At 37.7% G+C, this 12,104-nt stretch overlaps 1 protein-coding gene across 2 annotated transcripts in view; it reads left to right on the top strand.

Annotated features, from left to right (window-relative positions):
- GALNT1 (polypeptide N-acetylgalactosaminyltransferase 1) overlaps nucleotides 1–12,104 on the top strand; it is a 97,485-nt gene that overhangs the window by 16,589 nt on the left and 68,792 nt on the right. Inside the window, exon 2 of one of the 2 annotated variants that reach the window (XM_068396491.1) lies at nucleotides 11,734–11,903. The gene's annotated coding sequence lies outside the window, so the exon portion shown is untranslated. Of the gene's footprint in view, nucleotides 1–11,728; nucleotides 11,904–12,104 lie in introns of both variants that reach the window. The other variant, XM_068396490.1, reaches the window with a different exon arrangement.

Here is a 12,104-nt window from a genome sequence, read left to right as displayed (position 1 = left end):
GAACACCTGTGAAGTAAGAACTCTGGTACAAGATCCTGTTGATGAGACTAAAGCTGTGATCTCCAACCTTCCCTGGACAGCGGCACTGGGCAGTGCAAAGGAAGCAATGACATTCCCCTTTTCAACTTTTTAATGCACTGCAGCTACGAACAGCGTTGGAGAGTCTCCTAGTCAACGCTTTGCTTGAAGACATGCATTGGGAGCTCCGAGTATAGGCAAACAGGAATAGGACAACAGAAAACCAGTAGGAGAGAGGAACAGAAGAGTTGGCAGGAGAGAATAAAATGTAAATGTCTTGCTCTGGAAGATAATAAAAATATTTAAATAGCTAAATAGTATCTCACTAGTGCTTTTGTCAAATAGCGACAGTTAGGGTTGTATAGCAAGCTAATTAGTAAATGAGTTTTCCAATCCAGAACTATTAAGAGAATGTAGAAGTGTTGACTGGGGAGAATCTGCCTATTGGCAGGTGAAAGTTTTGACTAGCATGGTTAGCCTGTGTAGCCAACTTCAGGTAGGAAAAGATCAGTTTGACCTTCTTCCTTCTTGCCCTACTTGACTCTGACAAGAGTAGCATTTACTCTTGACATAGGACTTGGTTTCCTTCTCGTGCTTGCTTGTGCTTTGTGGAAATGGAAACATAAAAATGAAAAAAAAAAATCTTTAAATGCTAAAGATGTTGATATAATTCAGGCAAAAGAGGGTAAGCTACAATTAGCAGGAAAATATCAGTGGGATCTTTGCAAGAAATGGGAGGGGTTTATATACCACAGTAAAATGTAAAATAGGCATACCGTCTGCTTTCATTTACAGCATAGGGCACACTGTTATAGCCCTGGGCTATGTTGGAATAATTGTTGAGGAACACAGACAGTTGATCTATTTGGATAAGATGTGATGTCTCTTGAGCAAAAAATTACATCGTAGTTCAAACCAGACATACAAGTTAGTTATATAAGAATTTAAATTTACACAGTCTTTAAATTCTTATAGTTTCTTTTACATACATGTGCTAAGGTGGCACTGAACTTTTAGTCTTTTGCAAACTTTTTTTCAATATTCAGAGGAGGGAGCAGAATATTGTTATAGAACGGAAGATCAAATTGAATTTTCCATTCTGTATATAATTTTTCCATGAATATGGAAGGTTGATAAATATCCTTTCAGTAAAAGCCTTAAGTCATCATATTTTTATTTAGAGTTTATTTAGAACTTAGTTTCTGTAAGTGTGGAATGCTTTTTGGTGCAAATCTAAGGGCAGTGCTGACAAATCAGTGGTTTGAGTATACTTGGTCTGTAGAACACTTCTGCTTGCAAAGCAAGTAACTGTTCTCAGCATTTGCTGTTCTTTTGAAGCTGATGAAGTACTTGAGCTGCTACTTATGAGTTGGTTCTTATTAATTTTATATCAAAGTAATTTGAAGCTAAATGTTCACATGTCATACCGTGGAAATACAGCTTAGGTTTTTTGACAAATGGGTCGTCTTCTGTTTTGATGGGAGCCTCTCAGGGAGGTAATCGCAAGCCCCAAGTTTTCAATTGCCGAGGAATGTCTTAGAAATGCTTTTTCAGCTGGCACTGCTTCTCTAGTTTAGTTATTAATGATGAATTGGATTTGAGTCTTTAAAAAACATAGTACATTTCCTAACATATACAAAATAAGTTAGTTGATACATTCCATGAGCCAATGTTAAGAAGTTGTTTGCTAAGTGTATGACTTTGTCAAACAGTTGAGCTGAAAGCTGAATGAGTTGGGAGGCTTTGTTTTGGCCTATCCAAGTGTTGAGAGCTTCCTGCTTGCTTTTCTTGATGTCAAGTTAAACATTTTGGGTTCAGTAGTTTAAGACAATATAGTACTTCCAAAGATTTTTCCCATCTTCTGAAGGAGTGAGAATAATTCAGTGTTGATTGAACAAAAGTAGTACATTCATATTTTCATCACTTTTTATTTAAATGTATTTTTAAAAGGTGCCTTCTTTCATTTTGGTGTTTGCTGAAGTGTTCTATGGTATGGCATACCTGCTATCAAATAAGATGTTCTGATTTTATTCTTATGTAAGTCATAGTTCTCTCTATATCCTGACCTTCCTTTCAATATAGCAAGTACCTAGCCTACTTGTTATGTTATGTTTAGTAACTTTGTTTTTAGGGGTTGATTAGAAACATAAACATTCTGAATGTTTTCATATTGCTACCTCACTTTTCATGTACCCTAGGATGAGCTTCTCTGTGGAAGATTCCTGTTTCATCACTTTCTAGACTATTCAAACAAGAATTATTCCTCAACCCTGAAGCAACCAGGTGTTTTAGGGAAGGAAGAGTTTATACAACTGATGTCTTTCCAGTTACTGAAAATGCTAAATGCTTGAACTTATATCTGAATAGCTGATGGAGATTTCCAGTAGTGAAAGTGTCTTAGACCCTGAAGCAGTCTGCCAGGTATCAGATTAATAATCCTTCCCTCATGATGTTATGATGTAGTTCACAATGTTCTTGATCCACAGCAGCTGCTAAAGAGGTATTTAAATTGAGATGGAAAACAGACACAGGATAACTAAAAAACAAATGAGGACATAATTACCATGTAACAGGCCTGTAGAAATTGAGTGTAACGATGGCAAATCTCAAAATTTAATAATGAGGTTGTTAGCTTCGTGAGCACGCCAGTCTTTTCCTGGCCATTCTTTCCCTTCCTTAGGCATGTATTGTGAAATAGATTGCAAAATTTTCTGAATTGGAGTACATTTCTCTGCTAAATTAGCTCTAATCTGTACCCAGATGTGATGTTGTCAGAAAGAAGTGTGAGGACAGAAGCAAGTGCTTAGGGACGAGGGGACGTTGTTATGCATTCCTTGAGCTGAAGTGCTGATTTTCAGTGTTCTTGATTTTTTACTTGATTTTAGGCATGATGTAAATGTAAGCTGCATTCCTTGCTTCCTGCATACTGAAGTATCTTCTAGGTTTGTACGTGTAAAAAGAAAGGCACTGCAAACAGCTGACTGGCTCAGCAATTAGTAAACTAAGTGAAACAGGGTATTTCTAGGAAGAAACCGTAAGGTTTGCACCATGATTTGAGAAACTGTATGCTGGATTGCTGCATTGCCAAAGGCTGCATTAAAACAGCAGTGCTTTTTAAAGAAAAAGCTGATTCATTGGTTTATTGTTGCAGTTTCCTCATCCTTGTTATGACACTGTTAATAGCTCTCAGTATTCTGTTTCAACTACGTGTTACTGATTTTACAGAAACGGACAAGAAAGAAGTTAGGATCGGTGTTACTAACGGAATCCATTGTTTTGGAAACTTGATAACGTAATGTTTCCTGTGTTCCTTTGGGTAAACAAAACTTCCTGAAATAGGGACCATTATCTCACCTGAAGCCAGACAGTGTTTGCCTGCCTGTTTCTACTTAGAAGAATGGAAGAAATTTTTTTTGTTTAAAGTGATTTTCCTACTCTTGCAAATGAGAAATGATAGTCATTTGTCAGCTCAGCCAAGTTTCAGATACTGTTGCAAGGAGCAGAGCCTTGCCTGGAGGCAGATGAAGATATCCGAAACTAGAATTTCTGTGGGAGGGTTAGTATTTCTGTATGAAGACATATGCTCAGTCAAGCAGTTTGTTGTTTCAGGGTATGTATTCCCCTGTTGACACTGACAGACAGTCTTACTGAAATGCTTTAAATCTGGCAGAAGGCAGCAAACCATTCCCTATTTGCTTCTATTCATTTCCCTTGGCAGAAAATTTTTGTTTTAAATAGAGCATTAATATTTTCAAAGAACCGAGTCCCCAGGCCAAACTTTTTTTCGTGGGGGAGGTTCCATGTATTAATTCTGTGTTCTAGGCTAAGTTTTTGCTAAAGGTTTTCTTTTATGTGCTGTAAACTTACTGTTCCCTGAGTTAAAGTCCTTCTAATAAGCAGTGCGTTATTTTGGACTTCGCAGTTATGCTTGTTCACCTCTTAAACAGCTGTATCTAATATTTCCATTACTTACTGGGGGACTGATGTTGTAATGTGTGATAATATAGGGCTTCATAAAGCCTTGTGGACAAGAATACAATTTTCTCATTTTCCTCTTTGATTAAGAAGTGCTAATTATATCTTGCAAGAGAATACTTCCTGTTTGATTGAGTTTTTTTTATGGTTACATTTGCTTCCTAAGTTAGTAAATATATAAACAGCCTTTTTTATCTATGTATACAGCCATAAATTATTTGGTTTAGAGTAAGGACTCTAATATTTATATTTCTTTTGCAATGCAGGTACAGAGCTGAATAGACAGTAGACTGTCTCTTATCCCAGAGTGCTGGAAGAAATGATTTCTCAGTGTCTAAACAGACATAATTAGGTGTGTGGAGCAGTGGTTTTACTTTGGGGACTTTCTGCCACTTAGCACTTTGTTTATTCTCTTCATGAGAAAATAATATATCATTGAGATCCTTTTGTAAATGTTGAGAAGCATAGTGTAAATTTGACATTTGCTTTTACAAATTTACTGGTTGATTTATTTCAAGTACTGCCTGTTGTGAATGGCAAGTCTTAGGATCTTGCTTAGATGCTTTCCCCTCCCACTTTTCTCACTTTAAGTAATATGCTGTGGTGCACACTAGAATAATACTATGTGTGTGTGTGATCTCGAGAAGCCTAAGCCTTTGGATGGAATTAAAACAATTATGTAGTTCCCTTTCTCTGTGTATAGGACAGAGTTGCTGTAATTTTATTATCCCACAGTTGCCTTTTACCACTTGCAAATGGATTTCTTGGCGTGTGGAAGCCTGAGGTTGTGATCTTTTAAGCACCATAAAGCAGCACATTTGAATGTCTATAGTTTTGCATCCCTCTGAACATCTCTAAAGTAACGGGAAATATTGGTAGTTATCTCACTCTCTGTAGTTCCATTAAAAATTTTCAATGGAAATAGACAAACTGGGTGTGATAATAACTTGGGTACATTTTTTTTTTTTCTCTAAACTCTGTTCTCCCACACGCTCCCACTGTAAGCTTTCCTACTGTTTGGGTTTTTTTTTGCATCAGATCAGAAAATGAGAGGTTATAGATTATTCGATTGAGTATTATACCTGAGAACATAGCAGACAGCTTTCCTGAAGCTCTCTGCTCACTGTTGAAGAAAGCATTGATCATCATAGAGTGTGCAATTTTACTGAACGCTTATGAGGGCAGCTGTGATTAATTTTACTGTAGTTATGTATTTAGCTGTTTTGTATTCATAATTAAATAGGATTTTTTCCTCAGTGGGTTTGGGTACTTTTTTCTGATGAGTCAGGGAAGACTCAAAAAGGTTGAACAGAAAGCATCGTCTTTCTCAGTTGAAGGGATCCTGTGTTTGTTTGCCAGTGTTAATGTCATACATTTTTTCTAGCAAAGAACAGTACTCTGAAGGTGGAAGTCGAGACATATTCATAACAACTAAATGAAGAGATCCACTTTGTGTACATACCTATGCACATGTACACATGCGCACATCTATACAGGTAGCTGGGGCTAATGCCAGTTGGCATACTGGAGGGAGTTGATGATTCTGCCTACTTGCTGATGCTTGGTTTAAGGCCCTTGTCAGACTCGCATTTTTGGAGGAAGGTGACTACCTGAGCTGTTACAGTAAGTGATAATTATCTATTGTCTCCTGAGCTTCCTGTAACTTGTGGTGAAGAGTTGTCAGTGAGGTCCGAAGTCAGTGCTTTGTATACAGAAAATGTGTTGTCTGTAACGTCAGGAGTGTGCATCTGCTACTGGTCTCACCTGAGATCTCACAAGTAGGGGGAGAGAAGACAAGACTGGAGTTTGAAACCATTGCGGAACAGGATAGGAGGTGGAGATTTTGAGAGGGAAGAACAGCTCAGACTAAGTTTTCAGTAGCCCATTACAATAGAAGTATTACTGAAAAACTAAATTACCCACTCTTTATAAACAAACAAAATGAACAGAAAACTTGTAGGTGGCACTAAATCTTATTTTCGTGACTTCTGGGTTCCTTCATAGTGAATGCTTTGTCAACTGAAGGATCTGAGAGGTGTCTAATGCATTTTAGACACTGTGGCTCACATCCTCCATACGCATCCGTGCTGGTTGCTTTGCATACTTGTGAAACAATGAGGGTAGTGTTTCCTGGTGGCTGGAGAGAAGGTGCAGAGGGTGTCTGCCAGCTCGCAGCAGTCAACACACAACTCTTTGTTGATAGTCCCACTGAAGGCAAGCATGCCCAGACGATTGATGCTCCATGCTCATACTTAAGGCTGATGTACATTAATGCTATCAAAATAAACTGATTTTGCTGATTGCTTTATTAATGTTTTTGAATCACGACAATTAAGACAGCCTTTCATCGTCTTTACAGACCTGTAGTGCTGGTCCTGATTTGCAAATAATTTGTTTTTTGTCTTTCTGGAGAGCAGGTGTGAGGTTATGAAAGATAGCTTTTCTCTTTTTTGAGTTGTGCAATTCTGTGTAGGTAAGATATTTCTTACAGTCCAAAGAGATTAAGTAATGATGCTGAATATGATAGTAGACACTTTTCTGTTGAGAACAGTAGACTGTCTTGTATTTTTATTTTTTTCTTGTGCTCTCCAGCAGTGTAGTACTCACAAGCAAAGTGAAAATGAGTTTTGCTGTAGTCTTGATTGGGGGCAGGGAGTATTTTACAGTTGACTTCTAAAAATAATATTTATAAAAAAAAAAACAAAACCCTATGGGTTCAATCACTCTTGGTTCCTTTCATATGCTGCTCGTGTTGGCTTGTGTTGCTTTGAGTCAGTGTCCCCAGAAGACAGAAGGCGGCAGGCTATGAGAGGAGGGCACTGTGGCGAGTACAGCCATGCAAATAACACAGGAATCGTTGCTTGCTTGGTGAACAACCTATTGATGAAGGCCAAGAAAAGAAAGGGCATACACTTCAGATGTCAGCTGGATTGAAATAACTGTTACCTTGACAATTTTTTATAAGTTTTGAGGAGATAGTATGATAGCAGTCTGTACTTTACACCTGTTAAGCACATACCTGTGTTTATGGTTTTGCTGGTTGTGTTATAAATAATGCCTATGAATCTCTTTTCTGACAAATTGCATGCAGGAAAAAAATCTTTGGATTGTCTCCATTAAGAAAAATTTATTCAAATTATTATTTCTCTTACTGTCTTTCTGTATAAAATAAAGCCATGGAGAATTATGGAATAAAACTGTGGTGGTTTTGTTGTATGCTCTATTTTTTCATGTATTGTTGGTCACTTCAGGACCATTATGTAGAAGATGTGTTTTTCTCAGTGTTTTTTCTCTTTTCTCTGGAGTTTCATTGCAGGCTAATAATTTTCGCTCTTTTTCATGATTTCCTGTTCTCTCCCTTGCTCTGATGTTTCTGATCACGAGCAGGATCATACCACTGGACTGAGCTGGTATTAAAATAAGCTGATGAAATGGAGCTGGCTACATGCTTTGACAGCTGTATGATTTTGTGTGTTTGGGGAGGTGTGTCAATAAATAAACAGAAATTGACTGTGCAGACTGGGAAGATAATGCATGACTAAAAAAATCATACAGTCAGTCCACATTATATTTAGGAAGAGGTGAAAGTGGTAAGTGGGATGAAGAGTGACAATTAGGAATAGACACTTCATTGTGCATAAGTAGCTCTGCTTGATTGTTGCTGTTATTAACATTAAATGTGTCAGAAGGAAGTTCTCTGAATAATGAGAATGCAAATATTGAGGCTGTTCAGTATAGACACTTGAATATGAGACAATTACATTTTGCACTCTACAAACGTGGCTGTGAATCTGATCAGCATATCAGAGTGGCTGGCTAAAATTGTTTAGTTTTAAATAAAAGCTCTGAATATTGGATTCCCCTGAAAAGTCAATTTTCCAGAAAAACCTTTCTTCATTGTTAAGTGTCACTTAAAAAAGCTAAGGCACCCACTGTGCAGAGGGTCTGATGCGTGTGATGACAGAACATTTAGCTTAGTGATAGTGAAGTAAAAACAAGACAGTAAAAATTATTGGGAAGGGAGATCTCTGCCTAGAATCATCCTCATCTAACTTTCATCCTCTGAAATACTTGGAGTTGATGTGAGAACTTTTTATTAACAGAAGCTGCTTGGATTCCAAATTCCAAAATCCCAGCTCCAACAATTTGATTTGAAGTCTGTAGGCTGTTTGTATGCACAGTTTAAAGCAGTAGTCATCTTCATTTTGAATTGTGTAGCAGTGTAATATGGTATGGAGCATTGAAGGGTAATGCCTACTGGTAGCCTTAATCTAAGTATTCATAACTGCTATTACAGCAGATGCTTTCTTGTTTTTGTTCACCTACGTATTCTGTTATTGGTGTCCAGGTCTCCTAACCCACTTGCCTGTCCACATCAGCAGTGTGTATAGGTTATTACTTTTTTCTGGGTAACTTAGGCTGTACATCAAGAAAATGAAAGGGCACAGTGCACCTTCTTCACCTTGGTTTCTTTTGCCTGTTTCTGGCTAAAATGGCTTTTGTTTTGAGTAGGAACCATGAAAAAATCACCAGCCAGTTCTGTGTGCATACTGTGCCTTAATTTTTGTTCTTGACAAGGTATAATGGAAAATCCAGCTAGAGGAGAAACATGCTGAAGACATGTAGTTACAGGTAAGACAGTCCTCCCTTTGAACATGCAGTTTAGGGAAGCAAATTTGGAAGCCTTATTGTGAAGATCAGTAACGCATAATCAAGCCAATCTAACTTCCTCTACGACAGGAAGCTTGTGGACTGGAGAAAGCCACATGTGATATTCTTACAGAGCAAGCTAAGGAAACATGGCCTAGATAAAAAAATCTATTTTAGGATGTGTGTAAAATCATTAGGTTAACAGTTGCCAGAGTTTTATTTTTCAGGAGTTCACTTTCAGCAAGCGAAAGCATATTGTGTAGGATTTTGTGTAGTTGTTTCAGCTTATTATTCTTGTTCATGAACTGCGTAATGGAATAGCATATGGTTATGAAATCTGAAGACGAGGTATTTGGGAATAAATGCAGGCACATGAAGCTGGGATGACAATAGAGAAGAATCTTGGATGTTTGAAAGATGGCCTGAAAGAATAGGATGTGATTTAGAAGAATAAGTGAAAAGTTTTATATTTACGTGAAAATAAAAATAAAAGATGGAGAATCATAGAATGGTTTGGGTTGGAAGGGACCTTAAAGATTATGTAGTTCCGACCACGCTGCCATGGGCAGGGACACCTTCCACTAGACCAGGTTGCTCAGAGCCCCATCCAGCCTGGCCTTGAACACTTGCAGGGAGAGGGCATCCACAACTGGCAGAAGAACTGTTTAAGTTGTTTCTGCCACCCCATTCCCCACCCTGATCTAGGACAAGCCATGGATTATAAAATGAGAGTTAACAGTGGAGCATTGTTCAGAAAGAAGAGGTGTGTGTGCATATTGGTGGTATAATCTGAAGGACATGTAGAATTGAACCTTCTGCTCTGTTTTGTATTGTAAGGTTAAAGTACTGTGTCAGTTTTGGCCATTGTACTTCAAGAAAGATGTAGACATAATTAATTTGCCTCAGGAGGGTAATGGTAATGACAGGCGATTTAGAAAAATGGTATGTGCAGAAAGAATGATTGAATTGGCATTTTTGTAACCCGAAGAAAAGATCAAGGGAAATTACAAGCTTTTAAGAGTTTGGAAGTTTACTACAAAAAAGTGAACATCTGCTCTTGGTAGATGTGCCTTGCTTTCTAATGGCAACATGGACCATTCTCTGTGTCCTGCTCTCATTGTTTGCTTTTTGTTTGTGTGTTTTATAAGAGCTATTTCCGTCCAGTGTCTGGACAGCACTGAACAAAGAGCATGTCATCTTAGGATCCTTTGAAGAACTGTATAAATTAGCAAAATCACTAAAATATGGGTCTTCATCTAACCAGATAGATGTATAGATAGATACTTCAGTTAAAACTCTTGAGCAGATAGAATAAAACTTGCTTCCAGATTTTGCGAGTCACTTAGCCAGTAATGGACTAGTTTCCCCATGTGTAAAAATGGCTCATGTTCTCCACCTCTATAAGGCACTTGAATTTTACTGAATAAAAGTGATATTAAAAAACCTAATTTAAATAAGCGGCGCTGATTTTTTTTGTGTATTGCGTGTTACAGTGCAATGTGTAAAGCCTAGTCAGAAGTCTGTGTGTTTAACCTTCTTGAAGGCTGTTACTAATTTGCTTTTAAAAAGGCGATTGGGTCTCTTCAGAATTGTGTCATGATCTCTTAATATTTAACACTTTCAGAAAGGTAACAACCACGTGATTTGTGTTAGGTGTCCTGCTGGGTATGTCTTGGGTTATTATTTTTCTGGCCCTTTGAAACTTCCCTATTTTTTTCAGATTTGATTAAAAATGCTATTATTTCTGGGAGATCCCCAGCCAGGTCTTTTGAAATCCAGACTGTAATCCACTTCTGTGGATATAAAACTGCTTACTATTCCTATCCTATCAGTATGCTTTATCAGTATTTTGGTAATCTATCCTCAAATGGAGAACAAAATTAGGAGCTGAGATATTTTCCCTTTCTACTTTAATATGCAAAAAGGGGAAACTGCCAAGTATTATACTTGCTTCACCTGTCTCAGTACTGAGGTAATAATTTGTTTCAGCATAAGCAGTTGACAAACATCTTTTCTGTCACTGCCAATCTTAGCTCTCCTTGCCATATATTTCCTCCATACTGTCATGTTATCATAGTGTCAGCATCTTATTTTTTTTTTTCTCCTTTGTACATAATTTTTCATCTGAACAGGCAATACATAAAGCTAACAGTTTTAACAGGTAGAGCAATGAACTTGGATAGCATAGTAGGCTCATATATAATATGGCAAATAGAACACATAAGCTCATAATATATGGCAAATATGACTTAAGTGTAGACAAGTGACAATTGCATTAAGAATTGAAAAAAAATCTGTTTTCTTGTCTGTTAAGGTATTTTGTTTACTTTTCAGCTGCTCAGAATTTCCTTCAGACATTGCTGTATTAACTGGGTAAAGGAAGAGATTTGAAGGAATTCATTCAATATTGCTAAAATTTTAACAGATAACACTTGGAAAGGCTCAAGCGTCATTTTTCAGGTGTCACTTTTTTTTTTAGAAGTGAAAAAACATTACTTCTTAAGCATTAAGTCTGTGTTAGTTTAATAACACCTTCTTTTTACAAAAGCTGTCATTATAAATGCGAGTGTTTAACTTGCAGACGAGAGATGAAAGACTAAAAAAAACCCTACATCTATAAACTAGAATATGTATGGGAAAACTTAGTCCAAAAGATCATCTGGGAGGATGCTCATGTGAATGTGTGCCACTGAGGAGGCTGTTTTCTAGCCTTATCGAGAACAATTCATAGTTTGTTGTGCTAAGTGTTCATGATTGGATAGAGACGACATATATATAGAACTCAAAAATAGCTAACTGCTTATTTGGGAGGACAGGCAGTCCTCCCACTTAAATCATATAATCTGAAAGGCTAAAGAAATTTAATGACTTGTTCCACCTCTCCACTCTACCCTGCATATGTTGTTTTCCTCACAGGCTCAGTTTGCTGCCTTTTTTTACAATCAGTCTTTTGGCTCCTTCTCCCTTGCACAGGATTTTGGATTTTGAAGTCTTAAATGCTGGAAAACTTTCCTCCCCTTCCACCTCAAGCTTGCTCTGCCACAAATGAGTGGGGAACTTATTTGAATTTCTGTTCTTCTTCTAGGACAGCCTTGAGACCTTGTGGATGGAAGACTTCTTTTGTTTCTGTGTTCATGTCAGAATGGCCTAGGCCAACCTGTTGCTCTATGGTTCCTACCGCAGGCGCTCTACAGCAATGTATCGGGATTTTGCCACCAGTGCTAGTGGACAGTCCAGATGGCTTTAAACCTGCAGAGGAGGTTAGTACAAAATGTGATCCTGAAATTTTTGGCCCTTTGGTCAGGTCTGTCTGCTTTGGATGTATCTTTAAGCAAACGGAGCACTTAGAGACTGCATGTACACTACTAATTTGTCATTGCATATTCCGTATTCTTCTGTTCCTTCAGGGTCCTGGTGGACCAGTTCAACTGTCTACGGCTATTAAATGGGTATCCATAAGA

The sequence above is a fragment of the Nyctibius grandis genome, chromosome 3, assembly GCF_013368605.1.
Source record: "Nyctibius grandis isolate bNycGra1 chromosome 3, bNycGra1.pri, whole genome shotgun sequence".
NCBI lineage: Eukaryota > Metazoa > Chordata > Aves > Nyctibiiformes > Nyctibiidae > Nyctibius > Nyctibius grandis.
The sequence above is the reverse complement of the archived record's forward strand: the minus strand, read 5'-3'. Positions and strand labels throughout refer to the sequence as shown.